Consider the following 24,753-nt stretch of genomic DNA (forward strand, 5'->3'; position numbering starts at 1 on the left):
CGTTTGGTTTTATCCTTTGGTGCAAATATTTTGTGCCAACAGGGCAAAGGATGTGTAAAATATTGCTTTGATAGCCGGGCTCTAGTAAATTACTTGGTCCTGGCCATAGTTCATAGGTAGCTGAGACTGTCAAGGTAACAGGCCAATAGAGGTAGTGAAACCATAACCAGTCCCTGAAAGGAGAGTGTGTTTATGCTGCTGAAGCTAGGTTGAAGATTCTGCAGAAGAGAGGAAGACAATAAAGAAATAAACTAAAACATGAGAAACTGCCTGATCTGAACTTTATCTTTGGAATTTTATTCTACTTCACTTTCTTCCTGTATTGAGGCATTAAGCAGGAAGTGCTCTTATGTAATTCCATATGCTCCCCTCCTAAGAAAAGGATCTGGAATGAATGAGTATTCATATATAATAAACCCTATAAATTTCTCCTAAATAAAGGGTGAGAATTGGAGGATTTTGAGCAAGGGAACTAAAAGAGCTGTGATAGCTTTGTAGATGCAGATTAGACAAGAGATGGCCAAAGAATGGCCAATAAGCCAAATCCAGCCTGCCATCCCAGTTCATTCACCATTTTTACCCATTTGCTCCATGCTGCTTTCTCTTTCAAAAGGCTCAGGAAGCACTCAAAAGGAGACTCATCTAACTGTATGGGAGGAAATGTTTGCAGTTCACTATTTACCTTCCAGTGAGTGAACAGTCATGCCAGGGTGACAGCTTTACCTGGTTCACACTGCATAAAACCCAGCTGAGCTGTGCAGCCTCCAGAATCCCAGCCTTGCTGACAATACAGATTCAGGCAAGACAAGCTGTATCACATTGGCCACAACCCTTTATTCACTAGGCTTGCTTCTTCCCTGCTAACATCTTTCTCCACATTGCTTTTGCTGTGTGGCAGATAGGCCAGTCACGCAGAGGCTGAGGAGAACGATTTCACAAAGTACAACTCGTTATCACTACTGTCAGCCCTCACAAAAATCTTGACCCTTTTTTCCTATGTCCCCTACCACCCTAAATAGAGTTCAGCTTAGGTGTTCAGTGACATGATAGCTTTGTTCTTTAAGGAAAACTTAAAAGATAAACATCTCTGATCAACTTGCTAGCATTGTACTTCTAGAGTCTCATGACACGGGACTTTCACATGGTTTTGTTAAATTATGTGACTCAGCATAAGTAAAGCAAGCTACAGACACTCCCATTTTGAAGTCCAGAGCTATTTGGAGCATCAACAAGTTCTCACTCACTTTACACCATTTCAAGAAGTCATTGCAATATCTTCCATCCTGGACCCTGTCTCTTTTGAGCAGGGGCATAAACTATATTGAGACTGAGGAACCGGGGCTATAAAATACTTCTCTTTTTTACTTCTTAGAGCCAAGGTAAATTTCACCTAGATTAAAGGTTTAAAATTGCCATAGGGCCAAGGGCACTTCATGGGGCTGGCTGGCAGGACCAAGGGAGGGACCCTTCTAGGGTAGCAGTAGGGGCATCTGGGACACTTCACATCACTCACTGATTCAGTGCAGGGAAACTAATTGAGCTCCAAATGTCTAAGTGTCTGAGTTAGTCACTCTAGGATTGTCCTTATCATCAAACAGGCAGCTTCAGGTGGAAATACAACTGACCTATTCTAGGATTAGAAAATCTGAACTCAGGATATCTCAATTTCTCCCCGAAGGGACCCTAAGACCAACGATGTCAGACTGAGACATCTAACTCCTAGGTATCAAAACAATCTCAGCAGTGCTCTCTACGAGCCCATTTGACATTACCAGCTACACCATTTGGCTTCCAGCTACCCCCTCACCAGTGTGGAGACCTACTGTAAATCCTGCATAACATTTCCAAAGCTGTGTAGGTGTCCTGGGGATGCCAAGGTGTGCAATGGCATTGGGTGGCTCTGTTTGCACTCCCCTTGAGTTAAGTAACACAATCCCCATTCTAAATTTACAGCTTTTAATTTTAATATATTTTTGCCTTTTCCTATAAATTCATTTAAACTAATATTTTATGCCTTGCAGTTTTTTCTTCTTTAAATCTTGGAGAGGTCACCAAAATAATTTTACATCAATAATAAAATCTAGTTCTATGCAGCTTATGCAGTCCCCACTTTTGTCTGACCATATGAAAACAGAAGTCAAATGTTCATAGACACCTCTTGTTACCATGCAACTTTGTCTAAGCTCAATATTATTCTGTTGCCTGAAGTGCCCCAGAAATGACTTTGTAAGGTATTCCTTCTATTCTGAGAGGATTTTCAATTTTTTTATTATTTGGTTAAGAAACACAGATGCTCATCACACATACAGAATGCTGAAAACTGCCCTTGATGAGATGACCCAATTTGAAGCTCTTCTATCAATCAAACCCAAATCCCTACCTGAAATTTTTCTTAGTCTTTTTTGAAGCATCTTTTTTCCTTTTTTTCTTTATTAATCTCCCACTTGTACCAAACTCAGTTAATTATCTGCCTAACTGACAAAAAAGGTGGAACCTAATATCCTTCTCATGAGCTAACACTTTCCAGGTTTTCTGTTAACTGTGCACTGCTTTTAAAATATTGAGTGGGATATGAATGGGACAAGATCTACAGCAACATGGAAAATTTGGTATGCAGTACACCAATAGTTTACAAATATTTTAGTCCACTCATAAGCCAGATGAAATTGCAACATTAACTTGGTACTCCTTTAAAGGTAATAACCTTCTGAGGGCAGGATTTTACAAAGCTAAAAAGTTTTCTGGACATCTGGAACTGCACAAATAGCACCAATGTTTTACACCTCATACACATTCCTGAATTCTGAATAAAGTTATACAGGTGTTTCTACTCACTGAAGAAACGTGCAATAGTGATTTCATAAAGTTGACTTGAGGGTGATTTTGAAACTTCTGCCTCAAATTATTATCAAAGTACAGAAACTGAGTTTGCAATACCACAGCATGGAAGCAATGAAATATAGTGTATAATATATAAAAATATGAAACTTAAATTTAGAATTAATAGACTGGGATATTTGGATGATAATTGGAAACTAGAACCATGCTGCTAGATTCCAACACTGGGGTAAATCAGCATAATTCATTTTATATCATATGGTAAGTATTCTTAAATATTGATTTAAGTCAAGGAGTGAACTTCTTCAGGTGCCAGAATTACCCCAGCGGCTTTATTAAAAACAAATAACTATAAGGACCTGGGATTGTTCAATCTGGAGAAGAATAGGCTCTGGGAAGACCTTATAGCAGACTTACAGTACTTAAAGGGAGCCTACAAGAAGTCTGGAGATGGACATTTAATAGGGGCATGTAGTGGCAGGATGAGGGGGAATGGCTTCAAACTGAAGGAGGGTAGGCTCAGAATAGATATTGGGAAGACATTCTTTGCTGTGAGGGTGGTGAGGCACTGGAACACATTGTCCAGAGAACCTGTGGATGCACCAAGCCTGTGAATTTTCAAGGCCAGGTTGGATGGGACTTTAAACAACCTGGTATAGTGGAAGTGTCCCTGCAGGACAAGCTGCATGGTGCTCCAGTGGCTGTGGTGACTGCCTGCCTCTGAGCAGGCAGCAGCAGCCCAGGGGCTTCCTTGGGCTTTGCTGGGGGTTAATGAGCAACACTTCAGCTAGCAGCTGAGAGAAAATATGCTGACCAGTAACAATCGTTAACAGACTGGCTTCCTTAAACCACTTTGGCTGCTTATACCCACTTCTTTTATCACAAAATGGGATCCCAGTTCCCAGAAAGGAAACATAAAACTGGAAATGCTTGCCTTCTCTTTGTGCCTTCCAATGTGACATTAAAACTCATCAACACTGGGAACTGGAATTACAGTAACATGGAAAACAAAGTTCTATCTATATACAGAGTCTGTTCTGTGTAGATTCAATAAGGCAAACATAGGAACACAAGTGTTCCTGTGAGCAGCATATATTGCTTTCCAATCCAGACACAGGCAGCTTTCAGTGGAAGTTTCAATGGCAACTGCCTAAATGTATGTAAGTCTTTGAGAAATACCTTCAATTCACAATAGAAATTCTGACGTCTGTAATGAATCCAGCCCAGGAACTGCTATGATCTGCCCAATTAATATTGTTCATATCCCTAATAATCCTTCAATTTCTAAATTCCATAGCTTTATGACATTCTCTTTAGGAGGCTGACCTCTTTCAAGCTTTAATTTTGTCCAGAGTGATCCGCTATTTTATTTGATAAGTAGATAAAAACCAGCCACAGAACAACAGGATGAAAATGAAATTACAATTCTTAGTTTAGGAATACGGATCTGACCACTTTTTTATCCCCATAACCTCATAGATTGAAGTTTAAAGATTAAATTGATCTTGAAATATGCACTCTGAAGGACTTTCTTTTGAAGAAATGTTCTTTCAGTTAAAAATATTACAAAGAACATGTATGTCATATATGCATTTTAGCTAAGCTTACATGAGCCTATGTAGCTTAGTTGAACAATAAAATCAACATCCTCAAGGGTACTTAGGCATCTAACTCCACATCTTTGAGCATTTGTAACTCAGCTTTTTAAATATTTAAGTCACTGGCCTATAAATACAATAACTTTCAAAACATGTCAGGTTAAATTTCTATTATTGATACTTGGTTTATGATAAACATTAAGGAAGGCCCCAAATTTTTTTCCCATGCCTTAGAGAAAATATCTTTCAAAATTATCTCTCTTGTCATAACTTTAGTAGTAGCCTGTATCCTAAAAGAGTACAATCACAGTCTCTAAGCACACTCTGCAGATCTATATTTTCTTTATTGATCTAGATTGGCAACTATTTGTTACTATACCTCTGCAGAATAGCTGGGGTCAGTGTCTCTGAATAATTCCCAGTTCCTCACTGAGCCTGTGGTGTAGCTTCTCTTACAGGCTATTTACTGATGAGTTCTTTCCCCATTATCATCTAAGCATGCACAAGTTTCTTTTCACAAGATACTGGATGCTTGCAATAATTTAAATTTAGCACACTGAAAATTTAAGGGGTTTCTTTGATTGTATAAGCCAGGAATTCCTTCCATTCTGCATATCTATTAGTCACTTGATCACACCTTATCTACTCTCTCATGGTTCATCCATTGAGAACAATGGATGACAAGGAATTCTTTATCATGTTTTTTTTTGGCAGGGTTCCTCAAAAGTTTACACAGATTCTTAGTTACCAGTATGGTTTTCAAGAACAAAGAAAGGATCAGCTCTTGCTGATACAGATCTGCTTTCCAGCTAATTTCTTACATAATCACCCATTTCAGGCATTGTTATGTTAACACTCATTGCAACTAGTTCAAAAGACTATTTCCCTCAGGTATAATATTCACTGTGATATTGCTCTTCAGAAATTTTGCTCACAAGAAGATTCTGAAATGTTATCAAACATTCCTGAAGTAAATATTTCTCAGTTCTCTCAAACTAGATTCATTCTTTTGCGGCTGCTTCCACTGCTACAAGTTTTAAGGGAAATTTGTGAGGAAAGAAGGTTTGGTTTGGTTTGGTTTGGTTTGGTTTGGTTTGGTTTGGTTTGTTTATGAAGGGGAAATAATTATGTCTGACAATTGTGAAAAAAACCCAAACTCCCAAAAATGTGCGCATGTTATGTGCACCTGACATTTGAGAACCAGCATGGATCAAGAGACAATGAGAAAAGAAACTCCCTTTTACTAAGTTACTTCTCTTAATGCTAAATGCTGAGAAAATGTTGTTTGCTAGAAAGGGAGGAAAGAAAAGTGGAAACATATATCCTCCAAATATTCCTGTTATCCCCCCACAAGGGCTACTACGTTCAGAGTCTTCTCACAACAACTCATTATCACAGATAAGCATTTGGGTCATTCCTGTGATAGGCCGCTTTCTGAAGAATGTCTGAAGGAGGCATGCCATACACCCCAAAAGCAGAGTACTGGGTCTTGCTCCTACACATCCCACTGACCAGACCAGAGCAGTTGTTATTTCCCTTCTGCTGCTCCTCCCACTATGAAAAGCCATTGCTAAACTAGGACAGAATATTTTCTAGGATGAACTGACCCACATGAATTTGCAAAGGACCCTTTGCCTAACATAGAGAAGGGAAGTCACATTTCTAAACATGTTATCACACCATAGACAATCCTAAGGATCTGAAGAAGGGTATGGAAATAGATTCCAGGAACGATAAGCTAGCAGTAAGAGATAATCAGCCTACTTCTGAAATAATTTACATTAAATATGTCAAATTAGGCAATGGCAGCACAGGATGATGGCACGCTTGCAGCCATTTATGACATTTTTTGCCTTTAATAGAAGAAAGAACCTGCAGTGAGCCCAGGACCTTGCTTTTAGTTTGAAAGAGAATAGCTATCTTGCTGCTGTTGGGTTAGTTTAGAGCAAGTGAGGCATTGCTCAGCCAAAGATAATAGTTGAACTTAGAGGATATTTCCTACGGACTCTTTTGCACGGAATTCAGAGGACCCAGTACGAAAAAACCCCACATTTAGCACATCCCCCCTGACTTGATGGAAGATTATGTTAATCTTCAATAGTAACATATAACAGATTATCTTTTCCACTGAGATTAAGTGAATCACCAACTGATAACACCTAGCATCACTAAGCTTTGAAGGGTGACAAAAATTTAGGTTCTGGTCTTCTTTTCTCTTAAACTTCTTGTATCATCATCCGTGAGGAGTGTTCCTTCTTGTACACCTACTAGCCTGATGGACTGGCATCTGGATATGACTGCTTCAGGTCTCCTTTTACACTCAGGAAGGTTGCACATGCACCCAAAACCACAAAAAGACCAGAGAACTTTTCCCACTGGTATCTCCTCAGTCTCCCAGTTCACCCTCTCTCTCCCTTACCAAAGGAGTACCAATTATACAGAACTCTCCACTTCCTCCAGCCTTGTCTGTGGGAGTCTGTGGAATCTGCTTTACTGTCTACAAGTTATCCTAGTTACCTACTGTTTTAGTTGCAGTATCCAGGGTTCATGGACTTTCTTTAAGCTGGTGTATCAGAATAAATCAGTCACAGTGCAGTTCAGCAGACAGTCAGAAATGTAGCTGCTTGTCTCCTTTTGCTTCTTCTCTCCTTTGCAGTAGGAAAGACTGTTATTATTTGACCTAACCTAGCTTTGGAGGAAGTTCATCTTATGCACCAAGGAGTAAATATGCATACTGGCTCACTTGTTATCTCTCCAGAACCACAAGTGAAAACATGCTTGCATTTCTCAGTTCTTGGCTTGTGAGTAGGACATACTTTTTCTCAGTCACTACACTTTCACAGGGCTTTTTTTTTATTTAGAGATAGATTTTTTTTTTTTTTTTTGCCATTGCATACTAATATTTGGAGCTTTCCTGTCTGCTGTCCTGGCGGCCTCCCTCAGCATTATTTAATCTTTGTTATCATTGCAGTGCAGTGGAGAAGAGAGAAGCTCTATGTGGATGCCAATGCTTTTGATTTTTGAAAGACTGATGCTTTTGTGTCTCATGTAAGAGATATTAAACATGGCTTAGTCAATGAAACTGCACAGTGTACCAGAAAGTTTGTTCACCCTTTCTTTGTCAACTTATTTTACCACATGAGAGATACAAGACCTTCAGATACAGTCAGCCCAATAATGAGGAACCTTCTCTGTTAACAAGTACTACTTTACCAACTAAGTTAAAGAAAAGGATAGAACTGGGTTTTTTACAGGAATGTACCAATGAAGAGACAACCTTGACCTACATCCACTACCCCTAAGAAAGGTCAAGAGGATCTGTGAATGATAACTCAATAATCATCTCAAAGTCTTCAGCTGGAAGAGGTGGCCCATGGTTACCCCATTGCTGCTCTGCACCTATAGAGACACAAGGGGTTTTTTTCTACTGCATTTATAGAAAGTAAGCAAAGACTGTGTGCTTCTCCAGTTACAATTTGCACCTGACACAGCATCACATAAACATCTGCCCACTTACTCTGGTTCATCTCAGCTGCAGTGATTTATACTTTACAGTATGGAGCTCAGACTGCTTCATGGTTGCCCCTAGACAACCATGTGTTGGTGTAAGTGTTGCTTTGGAATTGAAGCTAGAAACCAAAGGCTTTTAGTGTGACTTTTAGACTTATCCCCACATCAGCTGATTCTTCAGGCAGTAAACTTCCTTTGCTTCACCAAAATACTTCTGCCAATGAACAGGTCCTCCAGGACAAAGCTTGAAGCTGTCACAATCAGCACAATAGATATAATTTCACTCATTTAGTCTTCTGTTTTAAACTTTATTTTATATTAATTTTATTTTATAATAGCTTGTATTTCTCTAAGCCTCCATAACTTCTACCTTCAGAAGTAGTTCTTGACTCTGCCCTTTCAAAATATGTGGTTCTCTATTACAACTACCCATGATTACCTGACAAAAACTTACAATTATGTGGCACATCACAGCCATATTTTTTCATTAAAGGACTTGAAGAAACAGAGTGTTCAAAAAATTATTCAAGTGAGCCATGATCTTCTCTTGTTTTCAGGGTATGTTTCTAGAAGCAGCAGAAAGGAAGATCTGAAAACTTTTCCATTAAGAAAAAAAACTGAAACCAAAACAAAAACCACCTCAGTCCTTTCTACATACCTAAAGGCTAATTACTGCAACTGTGATATTAAAGCATTCTCAAAATAATTTCTTTCTGACACACACTCTGCTGACGTACAATAAAAGCTTTTAAAAATATCTCACTTCACCTTTCATACTCATTCACATAGAAACCTCAGCTTTGTTGAGTTTCTAAATGTTAATTCACAGCTCTTCATTCATCATAGCTATAATCTTTTTTTTTATATTAGTAGCTGTTATGTAATTTGCAGTACTTTAAATGTCAGCTTCACTCAGCTATCTGCATACACAGCTGCTGATATTTCTTGAATATCCTTATGAACATGTAGAAAAAAGACTTGTTTAGATTATTCAGAGTGTAGAGGCATACTTCAGTAACTATGACGTCCTGAAAGTATAAGAAAAGGAAGACGGTTTTGCTAATGGACACACAAACAAATTCACACAGTTTTATATTGGTTATCTCAAAAACATATACAGATTACAATTAATTTCCAATTTTCCGTATGTTTGTTAGACACTCAGGTACTTCAAGTTTATTCAGAAAAGATAAAAGCAGGAAACTTCAGGAGCAGTACGTACCTGGTTCTGAAATTAGGGTTTCCTTAACTTGTCCTTATAAATGGAAGTATCTGTTAATCTGTATCTAATCTCAACTGATTTAGGGGGATGTGTTTATACACTAGCTGTTAGGGGATTTTATAGCAGCAAGATTCAACAGTTTAAAGATGTCCAGAGTTTGTGAGCAGTTAAGTATCCATTCTTAGGAAATGGCATTGGTGCCCTGGGGACAAAACATTCACTGGTATTACAATTAGAAACCATTTGAATGAGAGTGTCATACAGAGGTCCATGCACAGCTGGATCCCCATTATTGAAGCCCCAGGTAAGCAAACAAAATGAAAATTGTCTAAAGAAGCCTATGTACAGGAACTGAATCAGTATCACCCACTTATAGCAGAGGGGAAAAAAAAAAGAAAACTCACATGCAATGGGGAGAAGAGTAAAATAAACAGCAGTGTGTCTTCTATTTCCCTTCCTAAAACCTGCCAGACTTCAGGAATTTTGTATGAACTTTTGTACCTTCCACATTTTTAGCCTCTCTCTTCTTTCTCTCCAGATGACTTTCATACTTTGAGTCAAAACATGGGAATCAAACTGAACTTTAGGAACTCAGAGGTAGATATATGGTCTGTGGACTTGAAACTGGAATAATGGAAGGGTCAGGCTCCCTGACTGCCACTCTATGCCCAGGGCCAGACAGTTCATACCTAACTGAATAGCCTGAGGCCAACAGTAACCTCAGTTTCTACGCAGATAGCCCCAAAGTGATCACAATCCTAGATTTGGCAGAGCTGCCAGCCTTTGGAGGAGTGATTCTACAATACACATACTCTAGAAGGACCTGCCACTTTCACTGTACCAGCCACACTCGGGGGCAGGACCTCTGTTTCCTGACTTTCTTCACCGTAACTGTTCCACATAAGCAGACCCCTTTCATATGGGTGATGCCTGCAGAACTGAAGACCATTACTGAGCAATAATTCACTTCCACAGAAAGTTCTGCCAATCCAGGAAATATTTATTTGGAAGTGAGTATTATATAAACAGATATTTCTGTGTTGAGCTGTTTGCATCTTTTATGTGCCATGCCTAACCGATAGACAGAGCACTCCCCTTTCTGTTCCCACCCACAGATGATGTCAAGACCCAACTCTTCTACAGCCTCAAACTGCTGCTCCTTAGACAAAGGGCTTTAGGAAGGTTTAGGCCAGATAATTTACTAGTGCTTATGACAGCACTGTCCATATCAGTTTTCATTTGTTTGCCAAGTTGGACACCACTCCACTGAAGCATTATAAAACACGCAAAATCATCCAGTAAAAATGCAGCATGGTCTGAAAAAGGCTCTGATGGAGAGCTTCTTAGGCTGCAGCCTCTACAAAGGCTCACAGACACCCATAACCTTGGACCTCCTCTGATCTTCCATTTGTCCCTCCTCCCATTGTTTTAGCTGAAATGACTCCATGCCTCACTATGCAGTCATCTTTCTATAGTCACATCCTCCAGTTTTGCCTTTTGACAACAGCACCTGTCCTGTCCTTTGAGTGCACTCCAAAGTCTTTCCTGCTACTCTTGCTAATTAAGAGGTTTCTAAATTGGGGTGATGGAAGGGGGTGGAACTGTCATGGTTTAACTCCAGCTGGCAACTAAGCACCACCCAGCCACTCACTCACTTTCACCCAGTGGGATGGAGGAGAGAATTGGAAGAGTAATAGTGAGGAATGACAGTTTAATAGGTAAATATTTAATAATGACAGTTTAATAGGTAAAACAAAATTCTTGCACACAAGTCAAGCAAAACAAGGAATTCATTCATTGCTTTTCCATCAGCAGGCAGGCATTCAGCCATCTCCAGGAAAGCAGGGTTCCATTACATGTAAGTGTGACTTGGCAAGGCAAAATGCTGCTAACTCTGAATGTCCCCTCTTCTTCTTTCCCCAGCTTTTATTTCTGAGCATGACATATGTGGTCTGGGATATCTCTTTGGTCAGTTGGGGTCAGCTGTCCCAGCTGTGCTGTCTCAAGCTCCATGTGCACCCCGAGCCTCCTCACTGGCAGAACAGTGTAAGAAGGAGAAAAGGCCTTGATTCTGTGTAAACACTCATCAACCATAGCTAAAACATCCCTGCATGATCAACACTGTTTCCAGTAAAAATCCAAAACATTGCTCCATACAAGCTACTATGGAAACAATAAACTCTATCCCACTCAAAACCAGCACATTCTCCATCCCTTATTCCATAACATTTACATCATGTGCAGGTCCCACATATCCTCATCCACCACCACTTTCCTTGCCATCCCTTTATACAATATGCAGACATCATTGCCTCAATCTGTGGGCCACCTGCAAAATGTCCACTAATATCCACAAAATGCCCATTGAGTTAATTCAGTCCATGACTTTGGGCTCCATGTATTATGGGGGCACTCAGGGCAGGAGAGGTGGTGTGTTACATGGAGTTACTGGGCAGCAAAGCAGCTCAGGTCAGGTCACTGCTGCACTTGCACCTTCTTGTATGACTTGTGATGCATTGATTCAGGTGGTTCCTGCCACTGCAAATTCTGTAACATGCAACCCAGATGTTTTGAGGTGTTCCAGCCCGGCTTCCTGCACAGGCACTGATGCTTCAAAGTGTGGATAAATCCATGATGCAGCAGGGTGCTTCAAAGTGTGCCTTCCTCAGCATAGACTTATCCTTGTGCCCCAATCCCTTCAGACGTACACCTGCTGTGACACAAATGTAACCACGGCCACAGGTGCTTTGAGATGTACCTGCTCTGGTGTGGCCTCATCCACGACCCCAGATGTAGCCTCTATCCCAGTCACAACCAGCATCAGAAGCCAGAATATTGTAAGCTACATAGGGAAAAAAGCATGAAAACAAACACAGACATACATTAATAATATGCTGCAGCTACAATATTTCATCAATGCTATGTTCACCACTAAAAAGAAAAATTTAATTCTGTTGACTCAAAACCAAAAAAACAAAGAGGAGATTTTCCCACTTCTCTGTTTATAAGCGTTGGCCTCATTACACTGGGATACTGTCCTCTTCCTTCTGTCTTTCTACGACACCAATTTCCCTTAGTCCCAACCAGTCATGGGCAGAACACTCCCAGATCTGTGGCAGTGCAAGTAGCTCCAGCCACTCTGTTTCCTGAGCAGAAGTCCCACAAGCAGCTGCGCGGGTCAGCAACCCAAGTTTAGCATGTAACTACAGTCATGGTGAGAACCCATAAGTCCTTTGTTCTGCTATTTGCATGTTTTCTCCTGATAGGTTAATGTTTTCCCCGCCCTGTTTATGTATGAAGTTATGTATATTAATTTCCCTTGTTTAATATGTATCAGCTCTAGAAAGTTCTTTGTTCCTCAACGCCCCATTGGATCCTTCCCTAAGTCCCTATCCCATTGGCTGTGATCCCTTTCCCCGCCTATTCTATACCCAGTATAAAATCCCTGGACCCTGTTAAAAATTCAGCTCTTTGTCCTTGTCATTTCATGGCACTAACCCTGCGTGGAACACATACGGAGAGTCCCCTCACTTTACTTCTTTGCCTGTGTGCCTGCTTAACAGTGGCAGAAGGATGCAGCCCCTTTTGGGTGAGAAGCTCTACCCCTTTTTCATTGTGTGTTGGGCACTGAGTGCCGCCTTCCAGAGGGGTTTCAGCATTGACCTCCAGGCTTGTGTCGGCGCACGAGGGGTAAAAACCCCTTCTGCCAGCTCTCAGTAGCTGCAAAACCCCTCACAGATCTATGAGAAATTCTGAGCAAAAAGAGGAACAAGAACTTCACCAATGTTCCTTAACAACAGCAAAGCAGAAATATGAAAGACATTTGCTCCTTTTAAGAGAGCTAGGGCTGCTGTGGAATGTAGGCCAATTAGATGTGCTAATCTGTACTAATGTCTTCTCCAAGTGCTTTATCTGGCGATTCTACCTTGCAAGGATAGTGGGGCCAGAGGGTCTGAACGTGCACTACTACAGTTTCCTGCAGTTACTTTACCTGCCACAGTGTTGGCAGTGTTATTTCTCCTCATTCAGCTTTAATAACAATCACAGATAACAAACCAGTTGGATTATCTATTTTATTCTTTGCTGGGTTTGTGGATTTGGGTTTTTTGGGGGTTGTTTGTTTGTGGGGCTTTTTTTTTTTTTTTGGTTTGGGTGGTTTTTTTTAGTTGGTTGGTGGTTGTTTCCGTTGTTGTTTTGCGAGTTTTTCTGTTTTGTTGTTTTGTTTTAATCTGACTAGGTTACACTGCCCTACAAAATCTCTAAATTTTTTAGGCACTTAAGTGCTATTCTCTCTTCCTTTAAAATTAGTTTTGGAGGAGCAAAAGGTAATAAGTGATTTTATATTTGCTATATTACAAGTTTTGATTTGGGTTTTTTTGGTTTTGTTTTGGTTTTTTTTTGTTTTTTTTTTGAGAAAGGATTATTTTGGCATGTCAAACTGAAAGAGAAATGAAAAATTGCCTGTAAAGGACAGCTGAAGAATTAAAGTTCAACCTGTTAGAAATATATTCTGACAGACATTTTCTGGCTGTTAATACTGACTTGATTTAATAACAATACTCTGTGGGGACCTGACAAAACTGTTGATGGAAAGCAGGCAGGGAGGCTGGTGTGACCTGTCTTGCCTTCCAGGCTCCTTAGCTCTAAGGATGGACAGCTTTTTGGTTACCAGCCTTGTTGGGAAGGGAGCAGTCAAAAGTGCTGACGAGCTGTCTGGCTTCTTGGGCTCCTTCTTTGGCCAAGAGTCAGTTCCCCGCTCACAGAAGTTTTCAAAAATGTTGTTTTACGTTAGTTCTCCTAAGGAAAAATGCTAAAACCTTTCTATTCCATATAATATTTATAATTTTCAAGGTGTCGTTCCAAATCAAAATGTAAATAAATTGAAAATAGAAAAGTTCTTTGTGTATCTAAATACACACAGTTCCTCAGACTGGTAATCTAATAAAATTATGGTTCAACCACTGAAGTCTGAAAGACACATTGTTTCCTGTTCACTGTTTGTGATATCCTGGGTGGTTAAATTGGGCCATGCTGCAGGTAGTAAGAATGTAGGGATTGGCTTTTAATGGAGCTGAGACTTCATTTCCTTATGTAGCCAAAACATTATCTTCATAGCATAGCTCCAGCCACACACAGGCCACTGAAGATACCATCTGTGTAAGACTTGCCAGTGATTACCATGCTCAGCCAGTGCCAGTTTTTCTAATGACTTCAGTAAGTGTTGAGGATTTCACAAAAAAGAGGAAAAAAATGGTTAAATGTCTGAAAAGATTTACATGGGAAAAGAAGGAAGCTCAAAATGCATACAGCTTAGCTAAGCAGTGACTCAGAGGGATCTGATTGCCATCCTCAAATATTTCGGAGAGGTTAAACACGTGGGTGGGGAGGAATTACTCAAGATAACAGGGGAAAGGAAGCAATATGATTGCAGACAATTTGGATTGAGCTGGAGGCATATCTTGTCAATAGTATGACTGGTTAAACTGCGAAAAAATTTGCAAGTGAGACGGTGGTGGTCTCAGTGTTTTGGCCACTTTCTGCCAGATGGGGAATCCATGTGGTGATGAATAATCCTATTGTAGAAGTAGATAGACTTGACAGTTTTTTCATGAGCTGTTTCTATTATGGAGCACCTCTGCTATGAGGAAAGACTGAGAGAATTAAGTTTTTTCAGCCTGGAAAAGAGAAGTCTTCAGGGAGACCTAATTGCAGCCTTCCAGTACCTGAAGGGAGCCTGCAAGAAAAATGGAGAGGGACATTTTTACAAGGGCATGTGGTGACAGGACAAGGGGGAATGGTTTCAAACTAAAAGAGATTAGGTTTAGATTAGGCATTGGGAAAAAAAATCTTTACCATGAGGGTGTTGAGGCAATGGAATTGCTTTCCCAGAGAAGCTGTGAATATCATCCCTAAAAATAGAATAATAAAATCATAGAACTATAGAATATACTGAGTTGGAAGGCACCCATCAGGATTACCGTATCTAACTCCTGGCCCTGTGCAGGGCACCCCAAGAGTCACACCATGTGCCTGAGAGCATTGTCCAAATGCTTCTTAAACTCTGTCAGGCTTGGTGCTGTGACCACTTTTTCCAGTGGGACCACTGGTGATTTGTTCCAGTGCTCAACCACCCTATGGGTGATAACCCTCCTCCTGATATCCAATCTACACCTCCCCTGACTCAGTTTCATGCCATTCCTTTAAGTCCTGTCTCTTGTCACAAGAGAGAAGAGATCAGTGCCTATCCCTCCACTTCCCCTCATGAGGATGGATGTTTAAGACCAGATTGGATGGAGCTCTGAACAACTTGTTCTAGTGAAAGGTGTCCCTGTCCATGGCAGGATGGTTGGAACTAGATGATCCTTAAGGTCCTTTCCAATCTAGGCCATTCTATGATTTAATTTTTTACTCTATGTCATTGTTTTTTTTAAAATCAACCTGTTATTTCACTCCCTCCAATCTAAAATTTCCTTAAGTTTAATAGCACTCTCAAATTGGAACTATGTGTATAACTGTGTATATAAGAAGCATAAACTATGTGTATCTGTTCTTGCTTAAAACTAAGTAACCACCATTATGCCAAACTGATAATATTTAAATAGGCTTACAGAATGGTGTAGTTACACCAGCACTAAAAAATACATATGCACATTTTCATCCTTTTCTGTCCTTGGATAATGACAACATTAATGACTACATTTGTATAGTATTCTTCTGAAAGGAAGAGTAATTTCTGCACAAACTGCTTTCATAGACAACATAAGAGACATATCAGTCTTAAGGGTTAGGCAGTAGCTAAAGGCTGAAGAGAGCAATAGCATTAGAAGTCTGCATTTATATGGCTTGGAGAGAAAGATGCCTCCAGATGAAACAGCAACATCATATAGACCAGGACTGAGCACATTTCTTACATCAGTAATGGCTTTTGGGACCAGGAACAGCATCACTATCTCAGCTTTGCAGGAAAAAATGGGAGATTTTGAATGGCAATATGCATTCTGTTAAGTGTGTACTCCTTAAAGAAAGAAAGGAAAATACTGCCCCATCTTAGGATTTGAAAACGTGTGCTTGAAAATGAATTTCAAATGCTGTGGTGAAGCTGCTTAAAGAGAGTTTTCTAGGGTATGTGGTAATGCACAGTAAAGGAAGCCATGCTAAGACAGAGACATGATTTCTAACTCGGACAAGATACATGTCCTGATACATTTACATTACCTTAAAGTTATTCTGACTAATGCAAGCAGAAAGAAAAATCACAATTGCACTGGGGTTTCAACTTTTTGAACCAGCATGTTCCATATGCTCTTCTTCAACTACCTACACCTTTTCTAGCCCCTCATCAATCCACATCTAAGCCACAGCAGAACACAGAAATGTCCATGAAGTCAGGGCTAGATTTTAAGAAACTGTAAATTTTACTCATGCACTGTCATGTCTCTCCAAAAGTCTGGTGTCCTTAGTCATCAAAAGCTTTCAAAAGCACCTACTCAAGTTTGGAAAAAGTTTATAAGACAAAATGTGCTTACAGCTCAGCACTTATGTAAATGTGAGAAAATCAGGGCAAAACCTGTCATTTTTATAATTCATGTTAATTGCAGTTCACACTGTTGGATAAGTGCTTGATATTAAACAACACAACAAAGATAGGTGAGACTAATAGAACAGATTTCCTGGAATAAATAATTCCCCGGCAAGAGAGTGAAGGAGACGTGCTCTGTCCCAGCCTTTTTGTCTCAGCCATCTGCAGTACAGAGCAACACAAAAGAGGTCACAAAACAGAATGAGGACAGAGAACGAAAAAAGTATTGAGCATCCCTGCAAATGTGCAAAAAACACAGGGACTGAGTAGTCAGGGGAGAGACAGAAGAGCAGAAATGAGGTAAAGGTGAAGTACAACTCAGTCAAGTTTCATCTGATTGTGCAGATTGCTAGTGGAAGTGCAAAGTTAGCAGCCACATAAAAGAGAGGGTTACAATAATTGAACTGAGAGGATGAAAAGTGGGACAAAGATTTTAGAAGTAAACTCAGAAAGGTTGTAACTATATTGGCCAAGACTCCAGGCTTCCTACAACATAAAAGGACTTTAGAATCACAGAATGTCTTGGTTGGAAAAGACCTTAAAGATCATCTAGCTCAAACCCCTCTGTCGTGGGCATGGACACTTTGCACTACATCAGGTTGCTCAGCGCCCCATCCAGCCTGGCCTTGAATACTTCCAGGGATGGGACACGACTTCTTTGGGCAGCCTGTTCCAGTGCCTCACCACTCTCACAGTAAAGAATTTCTTTCTAATATCTAATCTAAACCTACCCTCTTTTAAGTTTAAAATCATTCCCCCTTGTCCTTGTAGAAAGTCCCCCCTACAGATTTCTTGTAAACTCCCTGTTGGAACTGGAAGGCTGCTCTAAGGTGTGTCTGGACTCTTCTCAAGGCTGAACAACCCCAGCTCTCTCAGTCTTCTTCAGAGGAAAAGTGCTCCAGCCCTCTGAGCATCTCTGTGGCCTTCCTCTGTACCTGTTCCAACAGATCAATGTCCTTGTTATATTGGGATCCCCAGTGCTGGATGCAGCACTCCAGGTGGGGTCTCACAAAAGCAGAGAGGAGGGGCAGAATCCCCTCCCTCCACCTGCTGGCAACACTGCTTTGGATGCAGCCCAGAATACGGTTGGCTTTTTGGGATATGAGTGCATATTGCCAGGTTGTGTTGACTTCACTTTTTGTAGTATGGGTTAAAAAAGCAAAAGATCTTTCTATTTTGCTAGCCATACTGCTCTCACCCCAGCAGAGCCCTTAAAAATAAACTTCTGAGTGCTGGATCCACCAGCCGCTGCATGAAGTTGGCTCCTGATACAGGGAAACTCTTGTTAGGGAAACAATTTACAACCTCATGTTATTGGCAAAAGTGATTTGGAATAGCTTATTTATTTCTTTCAGGCCTTGGCCATGGCTCAGGCTCTCCCTGTGATGTCTTTTCCGCTGCAGCCACAGCACATTGCTGCCCACATCAGGTAGCATCCTCTGAGGATCCAAATGGTGGGGGGGGGAACCAGCCATGTCAGGTTGCCCAACAGGCTTGGCTTTCTGGAGGGCTGTGACACAACTGTGCCTGGAGCATCACTTAGATGTAATGCTTTTCATATTTCAACCTTTCAAAAGATCAGGTCCAGTGATGTTTTAGAAATGTGGAGAGGGAAAAGCTGAAGTTTGCCATAGAAAATCACAAACTAACAGAAAAGAGGAGCATCAGCACTGCATCAGATTTTATATCGGCTAAAATCTGCAGTATAACTCCAGAGTGTATTTGGCCCACTGGATAGAAAGTGGTCTACACTCTGACTTTGTATTTCTACCATGTACTTGGATAAAAGGACTCTCTATAGCTTTCTGCCTACTCTTCCCAAGAGAAAGGTGTTTTATTATAACATGCAATGGGATCTGTTCTGTACCTCTTACCAACAAAAGCGAAAGATGACTGTGACCCTCTGAGATTTCACGCTTTGCAATCAACCAAATGTGAAAAGGGCTGGAAGCCTTCAGCCATGGAAAGAATAAGGAGAAATCTATCTGACGGATGTCTTTGTTGCATATAGCTTTTCATTTTAGGCTTCCTTTAATCCAATATACCATCCTATAAAATATATCTCCATTCTACTGTCTCTTTTAAGAGAAGTCTCTTGATGATTTTTTGTTCTCTATTTCTGCTCAATTGGATTGTATCATATTTTTGCACTTCAAATTTTCTCTCCTCCTCAGGCTTTCAAGCTCGTATCTGCTTTATCTATACCCATCAGTCTCCTTTCTTTTACCTACCCAATGTCTCAAGTTATGTCTTTGAAACAAAGACAGGAATTCAGTCTTTTCAAGTCCTCAGGTCTATAAAAATCTGTACAAATTCACTCCCTAACTCTGGGTGCCTTTTCTGTTATCATTAAATTTGCAAAAGATTTCAAGATGTATAAAAATTAGTTCTAATGGTAAATATTACTGCATATTTTTGGAAGGTCTAAAGCAAAGCAAAATCTGAATGCTAAGAACCCTGAGAAAAATTATAGAATTATCTTTGAGAGCAGCCCTCTCTGGGATATTGTTGGATGAAAGATTAGACTTAAGTTAGCAATGTGTGATTGCAGTCCAGAAAGTAAATCATACCTTGAGCTGCAATCAAAATAAGCAGTGATTTTCCTCCTCTACTTCTCTCTCATGAAAACTTATTCTATGATTCTATGATTCAAAGTAAAGTATCTGCTGATGGTAGAGTGAACATTATTAAATATCTTAAGGAATAGGGTTTCTGCTACTCTTCTTCTTAAACTGGGTAGCTGTCTTGTCTTACAAGGTCTAGCTTAGCTCCTTTCAAAGAGTCTCATGATTTATGGAAGATGTGTGTGAGACTATGTGGACCATTAGTGTATATGTAGAAACAACAGCATAGAATAAAAGCATCTCTACTGTTGTTAAGCTGCATCCACATTTATCAGCTCTGATTTATACAGAACTGTCAGACATTTAAGGATTCCTGGCTGATATCAGTTTCAAATGCCTGGGCCAACTGCTACCTGATTTTCATATAGTTTTCCAGATGAATTCCTATAGTAGTACAAATAAAGTCAGAAAGTGGCCACTCTAGGGCTTCGCCTTCAGTTAGCAGAACCAAAGAGGCAACCAGAAAGCAGATCACAAGTAACAACCCCCCCCCAAAACATATAAAAAACAAATAAACAAAAACCAAAATTTTCTCAATTCTTACTGACTCTCATATGAAAAATGTATTTTTTTTTTCTTATCTGAAGTATAACAGGCATTAACAGTCAAACAGACTCTTTAATTAATGTCCTATAGTAAAGGAGAATAACTTCCAGTTGACCCAACATAAGAACAGCCTTCTTCATGAGCATTTGAGATAAAGCCTTGGTGTTCATGCAAATTACTATCTGAAAAACAAAAATGTTTTATGCATATGTAATAGCATATGGTATATGCAAATGGTAATAGCAAACTTCAAATCAAAACCTCAAAACAACTTTACTGTGAAGCTGTTACAGCTTGTTTTGAATACACATAGTTGAAGATTTCCATTAAAAAGCAAGATGCTTCATTCTGCTCCAGCTATTCTGTACACACTAGCTGGTTTTTTTTTCATTTGCTTTTCTTCCTTTTGCTAGAGTTAGACCCAAAATCATAACATTTTCATCTCGAAATAAATCTTCAGAAAATGTGTGGGTTTGTTAAAAAGAGTGTCAATGTGACCATGTGGGGAAGGATAATCTGTCTCTGCATAAATATTTGGCATAATACTCCTACATGGTGAAGGCTACTGCAACTGGGCAAAGGGAGATGGAGCAGAGGATATAAGTAAGAACTTCACTCAGAATCTTCCTTTTTTTCCCTTTCAAATTGAATGTGAGCCAAAGCACTCTGAATGTACTGAGATTTGTAGATATTTTCAGGTTACTGAAAGAGCAGAATCAGCAGTGTCAGATGATGAGGGGCAGCTCTTAAATGATTTCCAGTCATCTCAAGTGAGAACATTAGAAGTGTGTGCTTTGGAGCAATCTGACATCACAAGATGTTTCAACACCATTAAGTGTCTGAATTTACCACAGTCAAATATTTTTAAGCTTGCTCAAAACTTTTTTCCCTTGCATTGATGAATGTATCTTGTGACATGGAATCCTTCCTCAATAGCTTCAGCCTCTGCAGAGTGACATCTCAGTCCTATACCATTCTCCAAGAATAAATGCAGATGAACAGCTGGGCTCCACTGAAGAACCTGCCACTGGTTTTGAGCCAAAGTATAATTAATTGGTGTTCTTTCTTCACTCTGGGCTGTGATAATAGAGTATCTGGATGATTTTTCTGCCAGATAGATGTGTGAATGGAAGAAAATCAAATAATATAAAGGCTTTCACTAACTCCTTGGACTGTTTCAAGAACCCATTTCTGAAAGTAATTTGCCACTATCTGGATACTCAGAAACATCAAAGACTCTGAATAATAATTTCAGCATTTTTGGAAGCATAAGACAGTTTCAGCAGGAGCAAATAAAAAATACTTCTCACCACTACTCCCAACTCCTCTTCACTGACGAGGAACTCAGGCTCTCTGGTTTCATGTGAAGAAGCAAAGATCCGCTGCAATATAATGAGGCTTCCTGGAAAGAAGGACCTGAAAAAAAAGCCCCAAGAAACAAAAAACAAACAATGCCCCCCAAAATCAAAACCCCAAACAAAGAAACAAAAAACTACCCACAAAAAAGTATTCAGTTATTTCCTCTGAATGTTTTGAAGGGCTTGTGACAAGAACTCCATGTATCATGTTCTTAACTGCTTGGTTTTTTTCAATCAAATAGAATGTCAGACCTGGAAGATGTATCTGATTTCAAGACTAACAGAAAAACCCAAACCAAACCAAAAGAAAAAAAAAAAGGAAAAAAGGTAATATCACATGCACCTCAAAATGCAAAATGAAAAATATTTGCCTGTGCAGAACATACTTAAAGACATTTCAGACTAGTTTCTATGACTACCAACAATGTGCTCCAGGATATTTGCTTTAAAATGTCATCATCCTGCCATCGTGTGCCAGTTTGAGGTACTGCCCACTAAGTCTGTAATTTTGAAATCATTACTCAGTTTTAAAACTTGGACATTCTATCACTAGAAAGATGCATGTTGCAATATAAAAATCAGGTTTCAAGCACTTGGAATTACTAAATTGCTATTATGCTGAATGAGAATGATTAATACATATATAAAAAGTGATACAATGACTGGTTTTGCTTCTTTTACTTCGGAGCCAATACTCTATATATAAATATAACACAGCTGGGAAACCAACAGTTAAATTGATGACATTGGTAACATTAACATTTTAATTAATTAAAAAGAACAATTTCAGTGTTGGACTTTTCCTCCTTTGTCCCAGTCTCATTCAATTCCAAACTGTGCAGAAAGTGGCTCACCTTGCCCCCCAGAGCTATACTAAGTCAACTATATCTGCTATGCCACATCTGATTACCCAGTCTTTGAGCAGTACATACAGCACAAGATAGGAAGAGAAGGGAAATCTGCTCTTATTTCTGCCACAGAGCCCAAAATCTCTTTCAGTGTCTGGGTGCATAACCAGCCAGCTCCCAGCTCTGTATCAGAGGTGGGAGGCTGGTGTGTGGTGGGCATGCATCAGCCTCTCTCTCCTCTTCCACAGGGAAATATCTGAGCACATACCCTTAAATCCCAGTAAGTAAGCAGAGACACAATGGACTTTTTTCCCCTTTTGTACCACTGAACAGCCATACCACTTCATTTGTTTGAGGTAACAACCCCTCAGCTTCTATTCTAGCCTTGAAGCTGAAACATTTCATGCCACATAAAAAAAGAGGTAGCAACCTCTTTTCTCATCTACTCCTTTAGTGCTAGACTATGTAGAGTTTGCATCTCCCTCCTAATCCCCCATACTGACAGAGGCAAGTTTGCTGTGTAAATGCATTTGCCAACAGGAAAGGGAATTCACACAGCACTGATCTGTTCTCCTGAGGGTGCTGGTTTTGGCTAAGACAGAGTTAATTTTATTCACAGTAACAACTACAGAGCTGTGTTTTGGGTTTGTGGTGAATAGAGTTGATAATGCAAAGATGTTTTTGTTATTGCTGAGAAGTGCTTACACAGCAAATGGAATTTTCTGCTTCTCACAGTGCCTGGCCAGTGAGGAGGCTGGAGGTGCACAAAGAGTTGGGAGGGGACACAGCTGAGACAGCTGACCCCAACTGACCAAACCTATTTCTCTTTCCAATTCACTGTTATGTGCAATGGAACCCTGCTCTCCTGGAAATTGCTGAGTACACCTGCCTGCCCATGGAAAGTGGTGAATGAATTCCCTGTTTTGCTTTGCTTCTGTGTGTGGCTTTTACTTTACCTGTTAGACTGCTTTTATCTCAACCTAGAAGTTTTCTCACTTTTGCTCATGGGATTCTTTCCTCCATCCCACCAGGGGAAAGGCAGGGAGCTTAGTTGCCAGCTGGGGTTAAACCACGACACCAAGCCACTAAATATATCACTTTAATGAACAATGTAGATTTAAAAAACCAAAACCAAAACCAAAACAAACAAAAACCCAAAAAACCAACCAACCAACCAAACAAAACCCCACAAAAACCCACAAAAACCAAACCAAACCAAACAAAAAAACACAAAGCATACAAACAAGCAAACAAAAAAGGCCAAAATCGCTTAGGACCCTTAGGAAAAAGCACTCATAACTTTCATAAAACTTCAAATTCAGAAAGTGTGATTGAAAATAAGTCACAGAAACTCTCCAGCCAGCTGTTACAGATGAAATAAAACATTCCCTAAAAAGTTATTTAAAATCTCCACAAGGAATCTGAACTGTGCCTTCTCTAGCTGAGGCAGGTTATAACTGCTACGTATCCATGTATAACCTTGTCCAGTTAAATAAATATCTCATTTATTATAAATGGGGAGCTCTGCAGGCTCCAGAGCAGAGCAACTCAATACTACTCAACCTGGTAAAATATTTTACATCTGTTGCCATCCTACCATTGTCCACATTTAGGTCCTTTCAGTGGCAGTCAGCCACTGGCAAACTCAGTACAAAGTTTTCTCACCAAAAGCAGTTGTTTCTTCATGTAGTCTTTTACCCTTATTCCCTTTATGATGAGAAATGAGTTACCACTAAGAACAAAGCTGTCAGAAGCAATGAGCACATCTAGCCCTCCCCTTCTCTTCAGCAAACTGATGAATTTTGGTGTCTCTGCTCTGATACTGAAGATCTAATCCTGCAGAGAGTTAGTCACACAGAGTCCCACTGACTGCAGTGGAAGTAACTTCTCCAGGTTTGCAGAACACCCTCCTTCTGCTGTGCACATGCTACAGCCATTACTCAGCTGCTCCAGCAGCTGATGAGAAATGAACGTAATTAAACTCCCACAGAAAAAGTGCAATGGGTTCACAAGGGTACTAGCTGTACATCTCCATTGTAAGGTCTAACAACTCACTCTTTAAAACCATTTCATCTTAGCCATTTTATCTGTGTATGTTTTACTTCAAGCAAATCTAAATTTGTGAACTGCTCAAAACCAAAGTCTGTTCTAAGGACTGTTCTGTTGGGCCCAAGCTAGCAGGAGCTGGCAGGCCAGTTTAACCCTCTTGTTTAATTTGTAGCAGCAGAGATACCTAAATCTTCTAAACTTGGAACAGCACCAAGCACATTTAATTATCTCAGCACTGCTTCCTGCCACAGGTTATTGCATTTGGATGCTGCAAAATTTCCTCTGCATACTGATGTGTATTTTACACAGGAGCTGTCATCTGTGATGAGCGTTTCCACTGCCTTGTGGCACAGCAGGGCTCTCTTCTACCTTGGGCCTTCGGATTCATTCAATAAAAATAAATAATGATACGGTTTCCTGCATTCACACTGTGTCATAGCATAGAATAATTTGAGACAATAGCAAGGGCATAATAGGATTTTTACAGGACAGAGGAAAAAAAACAACCTGACACTCACATCTGATCCACTCCACAGACCTGTGCTGCTCGCACAGCAAGCCCAGAGCAGGGGAGTGACCAC

Source organism: Corvus hawaiiensis, chromosome 26 (genome assembly GCF_020740725.1).
Source record: "Corvus hawaiiensis isolate bCorHaw1 chromosome 26, bCorHaw1.pri.cur, whole genome shotgun sequence".
In the NCBI taxonomy this organism is placed as follows: domain Eukaryota; kingdom Metazoa; phylum Chordata; class Aves; order Passeriformes; family Corvidae; genus Corvus; species Corvus hawaiiensis.